The following is a 12097-nucleotide window of genomic DNA, read 5'->3' as shown; positions in this document are numbered from 1 at the left end:
GAATTTTCCTCCAGCGCAGGTTGGCAGAGGCCCTGGAGGTTTTTCATCTTCCTCTGCAGCATAGGGCATGTGTCACTTGCTGGAGGATTCTCTGCAGCTTGAGGTCTTCAAACCACAATTTGAGGACTTCAATAACTCAGACACAGGTTAGGGGTTTGTTATAGACATGGATGGGTGAGATTCTGTGGCCTGCATTGTGCAGGAGATCAGACTAGGTGATCATAATGGTTCCTTCTGACCTTAAAGTCTATGAGTCTATGAGTCTACTCCTTCCACTTCTGCCACCATCAGCCATCCTATACCCGGTGCTGCATCCAGTGGGGTCAAAAAAAATACGGCCATATCGGAAGAGTCAGCTGAGTTCTTTGCGGTTGCCCCAAAAGTTACCTCGGGCCTGAACTGCCCTCCAGCTCAGAGACCACTGAAAATTGAAAAACAAAAAAGTAGAGCCGTACAAGGCTTCAAAGCCCACCAGACCCAACCGCCCTTCTAATACGATAGAAAAGCAACACTTCTCCTGACTAGGTAGGGACATCCTATTGCCCCACAAGAGGTGGAAGGCCATTGTGTTCGGTCTCAGCAGCACTCATGGAGCAGGGGGAAACACATGGCTGAGGAAATTCCCCACAGATGGGTCTTGAGCATCACAACTTTGTAGGTAATGACAGAATCCACTTACGCCACTGGCCAAACCATTCGTCACAGGCCTGCAACCATTTCTCCCACTTCTCGTTCCCCACCACATCCCCAGCCGAACACTAGAAGGCCCAGCCATCAACCTGCCCATTCTTGCAGCCCTCCTCCTCCGCCCTTACTGATAAGGGGAAGTATTGAGCCTCCCTCCCTAGGCCCTTCAGCATTCCTGGGGACACCAATACCGCGCAAGTGACTTTGGGCCAATAGGTCAACCAATAGGGCTGCCTCCTAGGCCAGGCTGCAGTCCAGCTTCAGGACTCAGAGGAAATGCAGCTCGCATACCTACCTACAGGACCCCAAGCACGGCCAGGCTTCTGGATCAAACATCCCCTCTTATGCTCAAGTCACAATAGCTAGTGGGGAAAAGATAAGCTTTCATGGCCTTTCAGAAAGCAAGAAAGAGACTTGGAAGACCCAGCAGGGTTTGTGGCACAGGAATTGTCCTCAGATCCCACTGAGACTTCAACTCAGATTGCAGGATTCAAAGTCCCAAGTGCTAGCCCTTACAACATGGGACCAATAGGGAACCCCCAGACCTCTGCTGAGTTCTGGTGTGGACAACCCTCTGCGGGTAGCCTTGCATTTACTCACCAAGTTGTCACACAACAGTTTGCTGCAGCTCCCAGAGGCCTTTCTTAATCCAGACTGAGAGGCCAGTGGGCATGTGAGGAAGTTGCCCCTTCTGTCCCAGGCAGTACACAACCCTTCCTAGGAAAGGCCAATTCCTGGGGGAAAAAGGTGTTGTGAAAGAACATCCTGGAGAGATACCTTCTTTCATTGTGAGGGGAATGGTTCCCTTTTTACCTGACCAGGGACTTGAACCCTGGACCCTCAGATTAAAAGTCTGACGCTCTACCAACTGAACTAGCCAGGCTCACATATTAAAAAAACAAATTTAATGCACAAGAGAAACTAGTCATGAAAATGAAGACAGGAAACAATACAGAAAACCTGCTATTCTCGCTCTCTTAGCAGTCCTAGCCCCAGCCTGCTCCTCTATCCGGCGCCCTGAGGCCTTATTCGTTTTTAGTTAAATATCAAATCCAGGAGAAAACACAGTTATACAAAGCAAAACGAAATCACAAACAGAAATGTCATTGGAAATACAAAAATAAAAAAGGAAAATGCAATCCCCATCACTCTATCGTGTCGGGGCCATTCCTGTATCAAGAGCACTGGCTAAGGTCCCTGCGTGCTTATGAGAAACCTGGAGCAACTCATACCACAGCCTGAACATGAAATTCAACTGCTCCCAGGTGCTGCAGTAAAACCCTTTCCCTGCTGTGACGTTGAATTCCATAGGATTTTATGAAAATATGCTAATGAGTGTGAATATAAAGTAACTGAAATATGCTTCATGCAAAAGGTCTCTTGTAAGGTATCATTACAAAGCTTATAATCTACTGTGTGTGTTCATCCTATTTGTATGAACCGATCATTCTTGGATCTGAAACTAGAAATATGAACTATAACTCTGAGGTCCTGTTGTAATGATGCAAAGTGTGGGCCATTAATAGTGGTTTGGACTCTTGATGGCTCCCATTAACCAGGACAATAGACTGCAGATGGCTCTGTCCTGCACCATTTAGGAGTCAGGCCAGAAATAATGAAGGCTTAGAGTCTCACAGGACATGTGACCATGTCACCTGGTACAGGAATCCATCTTAAACCTGGGGCTCTTCCCCAGGAGGCAGACAAAATATTCCTGCCTTGTACCAAAGCTGTATAAGGGGGTGGAACAGAAGAAAGGTGGGTGCAGTCATGAGAAATCCCCTAGCTACCACCTGAGCTGGAACAAGGACTATACCAGGTGAAAAGATTGGGCCCAGACAAGAAATAAGTCTAGTCTGTGAAAGAAGCTTAATGGAAGATCTCTGAGGGTGAGATTTGATCTGTATTGAGTTTCATACTGTATTAGGCTTAGACTTGCATGTTTTGGTTTTATTTGCTCTATGGAGAATACAAGATCCATAGAGAAGGAAAAGTTAATGCCTTAGAAAAATCTGTGTGTGTGTGTTAGATGGGTGGGAGGGTGTCTAGAAACCACTCTCCTCTAGTTTCTTTTCTCTGATCTCCTGTAGAAAATCTGAACTAGGGAATGAAACTCATGGCTTTCTCTGAGGCTTAAACACAGGACTTTCAGATTATGAGACTGACGTGCTGCCAATTTCACTAAGAAGGCTTGAAAAACCTTTAGGCTCAGTGCATATAGGACCCTGCTACTACAGTGACTAGGGCAGGGAAGGAGCCAGGGATGTGCTTGAAGAAGCAGGGAGCTCAGGTGACCAGAGACTTTTCCTGGCAGCTTTCTCAGCAGCAAAGAAATCAATTCATGCTGCCAGTGGACAATCTACTGGAACTAATAGCAGCACAGGGGGGATGTTTCCAAGCTGTGCACCTACTTCCACATTTTAGAACTTATTCTCCTTTTCCTAGTAGGGCACTTTCCATGTGAATTAAGCAAAGCAAGTTGGGGAAACTACACAAGGAATAGAAACCAGTGCTCCAGATAAGGGTTGAATTCATAACCCCAGCAATATCCCCCTCTGCACTAACCTGTTCCACCAGTGCAGGTGCTTCTTAGACAAAGTTGGGAAGCAGGCAGTTATCAGTCTCTGTGGGTCACACCTTTGCCTGGCGATTGCAAGGCTGATGCATCAAACCTAACTCAAGATGCAGCTTTTCAGCCATGAGACTCCAGTACATTTTAACAGGAAGAAAATATCCTCTATTCTGGTTTAGCCCCATTTGACTCCGTCTGCCTGTCTTCTCCCCCGCACCTCCAGGTTCTTTCCTTCCCCACTGGGGCCATGCACAGAGGAGCCCCACTCAGTCTCTGTCACAGAGTCTGTATCCCATAAAGTGGGGAGGCGTCGCTCTAAAACACTGATAATGGGGAGGGAAGGGGTGTCTGTGATTAGGGGGAGAAAGGATGGAGAATTAACAGTGGGGCCCAGAGAGATTCCCCCAGATTGGGGAGATCCTCTGCTGCCCCCCATCAGCCAGCTGTGGGAAGAACAATTTGGGATTGCTTGGGGAAGCCACCTTTAAAAACACAAGTGAAAATTGCCAATTATATTTTAATAAGACCAAAGCCTCCTCAAACCCAGGGTCACGATCACTGGAATGATTTTGTCCTGATATATTATTGGCCGCAGACACAAAGTGAGTCAAATTACAGTTTCCGTTTGGAGTCAGTGCACACACATGAATCCGGAGGCTTTTAATTCCTTAGGTTCTGCTGCCATTTCATTTCTGTTCTGTTCCAAGATTTATTGTTGTGCAAAGCAACGTTAGGCCCTTGGGAGTGTCCCCCCTGGTCCCGCCTGCTGCCCCAGGGCAATTTAAAAGGGCCCGGGGATCCCTGCCATCACCAGCAGCAGCATAAGGGAACTAAGGTGGCATCCTGCCCACCCTTGCTCCATGTGGCACACCACTCCCAGAAGCGGCTGGTACATCCGTGCAGCCCCTGGGGTGGGGGGGGATCTCCACGTGCTGCCCCCACCCCAAGTGCCAACTCTGCCAACTGTGGCAATGGGAGCTGCAAGGGTGGAGTCTGTGGACAGCCATGCTCAGAGATGCCCCCGGCCCTTATGCTTAGGGCTGCTGCCAGAGGGGGGTGCAGGTTGATTTCGGGAGATGTCTGAGGTAAATGCTGCACCCCTCACCTGCTCCTGCACCCTCAACTCCAAGCCAGACTCCACACCTGCACCCAAACTCCCTCCAAGAGCCTGCCCCCTGCACACCCTCCTGCACCTCAACCCTCTGACTGACCCTAGACCCTGCACCCAAACTCTTTCCCAGACTCCAACCCCTCTCCTCCCACACCCAAACTCCCTCCCAGAGCCTTAGGCAGGTGTGTGGTGTGGGTGGGGCAGGACTTGGTCCCATTCTCGGCACCACCAAAAATTATACAAACCTTCCGCCCTGTCCAGCCCAACCTTCTGCTGATGCACCTCAGCCCACACCCGTGCAGGGTTTGAAGCTTCCATTGCTTAAATTCCAGGACACTGAGGGATTTCAACTCCACTTTGCCCAGAGGGAACCTTCACCCCACTCCCAACCAGGTTCTTGTCCATGGGATCACTGTTAGGGGGGCAGGGTCCCTTGGTGTCTTTTCTCTCTCTACGACAGGCCAGGGTGCAATAACTGGGGCATCTGAGCACCCAGGACCTTCTGTGGGGCTGCCATTCCCCTTCCCCTTCTGTGGTCTCATCTGTCATTGACTCCAGCCTTTTTTCCATCCATCGTCAGCACCTCCCAAGCAAGCTGCACTCACCTCAAAAAGACATAAAGTCCTGTGGCACCTTATAGACTAACAGACGTATTGGAGCATAAGCTTTCGTGGGTGAATACCTGCTTCATCGGATGCATGTGGCGGAAATTTGCAGGAGCAGGTATAAATATGCAGGTAAGAATCAGTCTAGATATAAGGAGGTTAGTTCAATCAGGGAGGATGAGGCCCTCTTCTAGCAGGTGAGGTGTGAACGCCAAGGGAGGAGAAACTGCTTTTGTAGTTGGCTAGCCAGGCACAGAATTCCCACTCCATTCATCTGATGAAGTGGGGATTCACCCCTCAAAGCTTATGGTCCTGTACGTCTGTTAGTCTATAAGGTGCCACAGGACTCTCGCTTTTTACAAATCCTGGTTAACGCAGCCACCCCTGTGATACTCAAAAAGACAGTGTCCCCTGTTGGGTGTACATCATTGACCTCGCTCCAATCTGAGCACTGACTGCCCTTCTGTTTCCTTGCCTCTCAGTCTGAGCAGATGGGACCTTTCCCTCCAGTGCTGGAGGATTCACCCTTCTCATCTACCCTTGTCCCAAGCAGCACAGCGAGAGGGAATCTTAAATGTACCAAGGTGACTTAGGAGCAGACCCCCCCCCCGACCTTCCATGCAATTGGCACTTGCCCCTCACTGAGCAGGACTGAAACTGATGCAGGGCGACTGGTAATCTATGATCTCCTCTGGGCATGAGCAAAGAGCAGGGTGAAAAAATGAGCATGGAAATGCTGGGTATTGAACCCAAAACCTCACACATGCAAAGCTTGTGCTCTATCACAGAGCTATATCCCCTGGTATGCTGTGCTTCCTATGGGTTACACTCAGAGCCCTCCTTTTCTCACTGCAGCCAGTGACCTATAAGCTTCCTAAGAAGCCCATTCCCCTCTCTGAGAGCCAGGCCTGCTTTCATGGAGGTTACTTGTTCCTAGGGGTGACTTTTCAGCAGGGCCAAATTCTATGTGTGGGGCAGAGAGAGTTTGTGCCCTGGACTCAGGGGGAAGAGATACACTCAGCCCTCTCCCCTGCATTGGGTGGCGGGGGAGTGCTGCAATACCCTGCTGTAAGGTCATGGTGGGGGATGCTGTGAGCAGCTCAACACCTCACCCTGGCAGCAGAAGTAGGGTGGGGAGTTCTAGGTGTTTCCACCTGCCTATGAAGTCCAGCTTTCCCCAGCACATTCACTGCGGTGCAATTGGGTCACTGTTTCCATGGCTGAACAGCAAAGAATCACTCCCAGTTTCCCTTCTATCCGCAGCAGGATTAGCCTGTGTCAGTGGTTAATGAGGTGGATCTAGTTGTAGATTGTTATTCATTCCCCACCTTGACAATTCACACAGTCCCTTTCCTACTCAAATCCCCAGCACCTCAGTGATCCTGGTAGCAGGGGTTGGGACCTGAGACTTTCAGGTTCTTTTTATCCTCCACCTGGAGTGAACTCAGCTTTTCCCTCATCCCAGACAATCCATGAAATAACAGCAGGGGCATAAAGAAAGAGGGGAGGGAACATCTCACTGCCAGGGCTGGATGTGCCCAGGGCCCCAACTCATCCATTGTCTCCATGGAATTTGGCTCCCTGCTTTGCACAAGGGACGGAGACAGATCTTGCTGTTCCTGTGTCTGTGAAAGGAAAATTGTGCGTTTGCATGAAAGAGAGGAGGGAAATGGCCCCATGATGGGGCAATATCCTCAGGATTAAGCCCTAAGGACTCAGGCTGAGAACTGATTTAACTCCACTCATCTAGGATTTAACAAATTGTCTTCCATGGAGCCGGGCCAGTTCCAGTGTTTTTGCCACCCCAGGCTGAAAAAAAAATATAAAAAAGCTGCAATCAGTGGCAGCTCTACCTGTGCCACTTTTGGCGGCAAGTCTTTCCCTCCAAGAGGGACTGAGAGGGCCCAATTGCCGCAGAAGCCTCCCCATTCCATTGGCCGCCCCAGGAAACTGCTTGCTGTGCTAGTGCCTGGAGCCAGCTCTGCCATGGAGACGCTGGGAAGATGGGGGAATCGGGAAAATACCACAGATTTGTTTACATTGCAAGTGAAGAATAACTGAAGCTTTTTTGGTTTAAAATCACTTCTCCCTGACTGAGAATTGAACCCAGGACATGGTAGTAAAAGTACCACATCCTAACCACTAGACCACCACGGAGCTGATGGTACCATTTTTCTTCTCTCTTAAACTACACTTTCTTAGGCTACTTTCTATCCACTTTCTGACAGTGCTCCATTGTCCACTTCCTGAGGGGTTAAGAACAGAGAGTGCAGGAACCCCTGTACTCAGGGTCACAACCTCAACCCTACACAAGCCACTGAAACAAACTCGAATCATGCTTCCTCCAGCAGGATCACAGAGCCACCCAAAAAAAAAACCAGGAGGAACAATCCTCCTCTGCCTTCATTTACCCCATCGCAACCCTCTCAGCATCTGACTCTTGCTGGAAGGACACTGAGCTGATAGGTGCTCTGGCATAGAGACCAAGGGAGAGGTGTTGCTCCCCCTCGCTGTGAGCTGATCACAGTCTGGCTCTGTGGAACGGGGCTCTGAGCTTTGCCATCTTCTGAGTGCTGAGCCCCCTGGACCCTTCTACTGAGAGCATGGTGATTGCACAACAGCTGCAAGGCCTTTTTCCCTCTCTTTGTCCTCCTTGGCTTCCCCAGACTTTCCCCACAAATGATTCTGTCAGGTGCTGGAGGGATCTAAGGACCTGTAGGTTTCTCTCACCCACCTCTTAAGGCAAACAGCGATTCCCTTCTCTGACACTCCTGGGTCTGGGCTTCTTATGGGTTTTTCTCCAGGGAACCTGATTCCCTGTGAAAATGTGTGTGTGTCATGTGGGGAACTCAGACTCAGATTCTCTCCCACTAAATGAGTCCAACAGCACTTCCCCTTGGTGGGAGAATCCTAAATTCCACCCTCCCCCATAGTTTCTCTGACCAGCTGATGATGGCAGCATGCTAAATCAACCCCAGCTTTCTGGTCTAGAAAGCAGCATCTAACCAGCCTTGTGACAGCTCTGGTTTGCTCACTGGGGACATAACAAACCAGGAAAGAAGTCAAATGTCAGACAGAGAACCTCAGCTCACAGATAAACACCCTCAGGGATTTAGGGATTGAGAACTGGTTAAAAGATAGGGAACAAAGGGTAGGAATTAATGGTAAATTCTCAGAATGGAGAGGGGTAACTAGTGGTGTTCCCTAAGGGTCAGTCCTAGGACCAATCCTATTCAATTTATTCATAAATGATCTGAAGAAAGGGGTAAACAGTGAGGTGGCAAAGTTTGCAAATGATACTAACCTACTCAAGATAGTTAAGACCAAAGCAGATTGTGAAGAACTTCAAAAAGATCTCACAAAACTAAGTGATTGGGCAACAAAATGGCAAATTAAATTTAATGTGGATAAATGTAAAGTAATGCACACTGGAAAAAATAACCCCAACTATACATACAATATGATGGGGGCTAATTTAGCTATAACGAGTCAAGAAAAAGATCTTGGCCTCATTGTGAATAGTTCTCTGAAGATGTCCACGCAGTGCGCAGAGGTGGTCAAAAAAGCAAACAGGATGTTAGAAATCATTGAAAAGGGGATAGAAAATAAGACTGACAATATATTATTGCCCTTATATAAATCCATGGTACGCTCACATCTCGAATACTGTGTACAGATGTGGTCTCCTCACCTCAAAAAAGAGATTCTAGCACTAGAAAAGGTTCAGAAAAGGGCAACTAAAATGATTAGGGGTCCCATGTGAGGAGAGATTAAAGAGGCTAGGCCTCTTCAGCTTTGAAAAGAGGAGACTAAGGGGGGAATATGATAGAGGTATATAAAGTTATGAGTGATGTTGAGAAAGTGGATAAGGAAAAGTTATTTACTTATTCCCATAATACAAGAACTAGGGGTCACCAAATGAAATTAATAGGTAGCAGGTTTAAAACAAATAAAAGGAAGTTCTTCTTCACACAGCACACAGTCAGCTTGTGGAACTCCTTACCTGAGGAGGTTGTGAAGGCTGGGACTATAACAATGTTTAAAAGGGAACTGGATAAATTCATGGTAGCTAGGTCCATAAATGGCTATTAGCCAAGAAGGGTAAAAAATGGTGTCCCTAGCCTCTGTTCATCAGAGGATGGAGATGGATGGCAGGAGAGAGATCACTAGATCACTGCCTGTTACCTTCACTCCCTCTGGGGCACCTGGCATTGGCCACTGTCGGTAGACAGATACTGGGCTAGATGGACCTTTGGTCTGGCCCGGTATGCCCGTTCTTATGTTCTTATAGGGCACCTTCTACACGGCGACTGGGCAGTTGACTGACTTTAAATCTAGCTAGCTCTGTTGGTAGAGTATGATGCTCTTAATCCCACCATCATAAATTCAAGCCCCATACTGGGTGGTAGTGACAGCCCTTAGGTGTCACTCTTCTGCTAATAGTCACAGATCCAGCTGAAACAAACTCTCTGTGCTCTTTGGCAGGTCATGTTTCTTCTTCTCTCTGAGTTTCACTAAAACATGAAGAGAGAACAAACTGACATTTGCATCCTATGTTAAGAGAGTATTTTCTCCTCTTCCATTGTACCCCAGGCAAGAAGAGGGGATAATAACCATTTAACGGATGATTGCAGAGGGAAAAGTTTGGTCTTTATAAATAGGACAATGATCATTTGGTCTCCATGTCCACTGATGGTAGGACAAGAAGTAATGAACTTAATTTGCAGCCAGGGAGATTCACGTTAGATACTGGGAACAGCTTTCTAACTCTGAGGATAGTTAAGCTCTGGAATAGGCTCCCAAGGGTGTCTGTGGAGTCTCTGTCCTAGGAGGCTTTTAAGAACAGGTTGAACAAACCTCTGTCAAGGATACTCTGCATACACTTCGTTCCATAGACGACCTGCTCTGGTTCTGGTTCCCTCCTTCTGCTCCCTGCCTGGGCCGACTGCTGTGGGCACTTGACCCCACATGGCCCCCAATGCATCATCTCTGCTTGGCTCTGCTTCAGCAGTGAGGGCTGGATTTCATGACCTCTCCCGGGCACTTGCAGCTGTACAGCTCTCTAATTCGATGCCATTGCAATACAATATAAACAACAACAAAAGTGGAAACACCCCAATCTAACATCTAACAATTCAGCGTGAACTGACATTACACAGCACAAAGTGACAACACGTAGGAGTGCGAAGCCCAACAATTCAGCACCATGCAAATGAACGCCCCAGGGGGCAAAATGACGCACTGCAAAAGAGCTCAGCTCAAACCAGTGCAAAAACCATACAACACGAAACAATGCATCAGAGTGCAAAGGGACACTGTGCAAAACAGCTCAGCGTGGAACAATGACACTGCGCAAACCCACACAACAGAATCATATAGAAAGGTAGGGCAGGGAGGGACCCTGAGAGTCAGGACCAAGTCTCCCTTGGCCGTCCCTGGCAGGTGTTTGAAGAACAAGGAAACAAAGGGCACCACAAACTTATGTTTTTTGGATGAGCAAAGAAAAGGGAGTAGCATTGTCCCCCTCGGGTAACCCCTGTTCAATTCCAGGTCAGAAAACAAAACTCTTCTGCAAGAATATCCTAAAAATATTGTGTTTCACTTCACTTCTTAAGTACAGTTGTGTGGCAATTAAATGATGACTCTAAAATTTCATAAAAGTGTGGGAAATATGGATGTATCTGAGGAAATGGCTTGGAATGAAGGAAGACAAAAACTGATGGGTCGAGAGAACAGGCCCTGTTTCCCCCTGGTTTGGAACTTCTCTCACAACTACTGGAAGAGAAAAGCTAAGCAAATGGGGTTCTATTGTTGCAAAGGAGATTAAAGTGAGGCCATTTTCTGCAGATATAATTAAATGATCATGTCAGGAGTGGGATTTGAAACCACGTCTCCATGCAGAGACCAGAAAACCCAATGGATTGGAAAAAAAGATATTTTTAGCTAGCACTTTAGACCAGTCCACCATCCTGATACTACAAAGAATGTGACTTATCAACCCTAATTTTCATTAATAGTTGATGAACTCTTTAGAGAGGTCACGATGGCACATCTCTTTCAACTCCAAGAGACCTTCTACAGTACAGCTGATTTTTAGACACACTCACCCGGACCTAAAGTTACGCGTTTCCTGGAGCTCCATGAGTTCTGCGGTGTTGGAATCTCGCTGTTATCTTTTTAAGTGAACAAAAGATGGGTGCTGGCATTCTAAGAGAGTAATGGTGAACCTCAAAATCCTGCCCTGTGCGCCAGACAGTTAAGCAACCAGCACCCACAACCTCTACTATGTTAGCATCCTGTCTGGGAACAACTCACTTACCAACAGCTGGGGTGTGAAATCCTCATTTCTTTGTTGTTCTGTCACTGTAGTCCCCACTTTCCTATTACTTGTCTGTATAATCTCTGTCTGGTTCTGTGACTGTTTCTGTCTGCTGTATAATTAATTTGTTTTGTGTAAGCCAATTAAGGTGGTGGGGTATAATTGGTTAGATAATCATGTTACAATATGTTAGAATTTGTCAGTAAAATGATTGGTTAAGATAGAGCTAAGCAGAACTCCAGTTTTACTATATAGTCTGCAGTCAATCAGGAAGTAAGGGGGGGAATGCGAATGGGAATTGAGGTAGGGGAATTGGAATTATGTTTTGCTAAGGGGGGGAATAGGAACAGGGACACAGGCAAGCCTCTGTGGTGTCAGAGCTGGGAAGGGGGATACTGAGGAAGGAAACTGGAATCATTGCTTGCTGGAAGTTTACCCCAATAAACATTGAATTGTTTGCACCTTTGAGCTTCATGCATTGCTGCTCTCTGGTCACATGAGAAGGACCAGGGAATGGGAGGGTGATGGGACAAACTCTGTAACTTTCAGGGTGTGAAACCCTCCAGAACCAGTATAATTAAGCTGACCTAAGCCATGGTTAGATAGTGCTAAGTGAAAGGAAAGATTGTTTTGCCAATGCAGCTATTACAGGGATGGAAAACCCCTCCCCTCACTGTAGCAACTGTCTATTCCACAGGGCTACAGCAGTATTTTAAGCATAGCCAGCCTCAGAGAGAGACCAGATCTGGCTCCATAGATGCTCAGGCACTAAGACAGCAGCAATGATGATACACTAATGCTTC

The 12097-nt window shown here is 47.5% G+C and overlaps 1 non-coding gene across 1 annotated transcript; it reads right to left on the bottom strand.

Moving 5' to 3' along the window:
* Nucleotides 1–1497: 1497 nt before the first annotated feature.
* Nucleotides 1498–1570, bottom strand: TRNAK-UUU (transfer RNA lysine (anticodon UUU)). The gene has a single exon. It is a non-coding gene; the product is annotated as a tRNA-Lys (tRNA).
* Nucleotides 1571–12097: the final 10527 nt, after the last annotated feature.

The sequence above is a fragment of the Gopherus flavomarginatus genome, chromosome 18 (genome assembly GCF_025201925.1).
Source record: "Gopherus flavomarginatus isolate rGopFla2 chromosome 18, rGopFla2.mat.asm, whole genome shotgun sequence".
Lineage (NCBI taxonomy): Eukaryota > Metazoa > Chordata > Testudines > Testudinidae > Gopherus > Gopherus flavomarginatus.
This window is presented reverse-complemented; position numbering and strand designations above follow the sequence as displayed.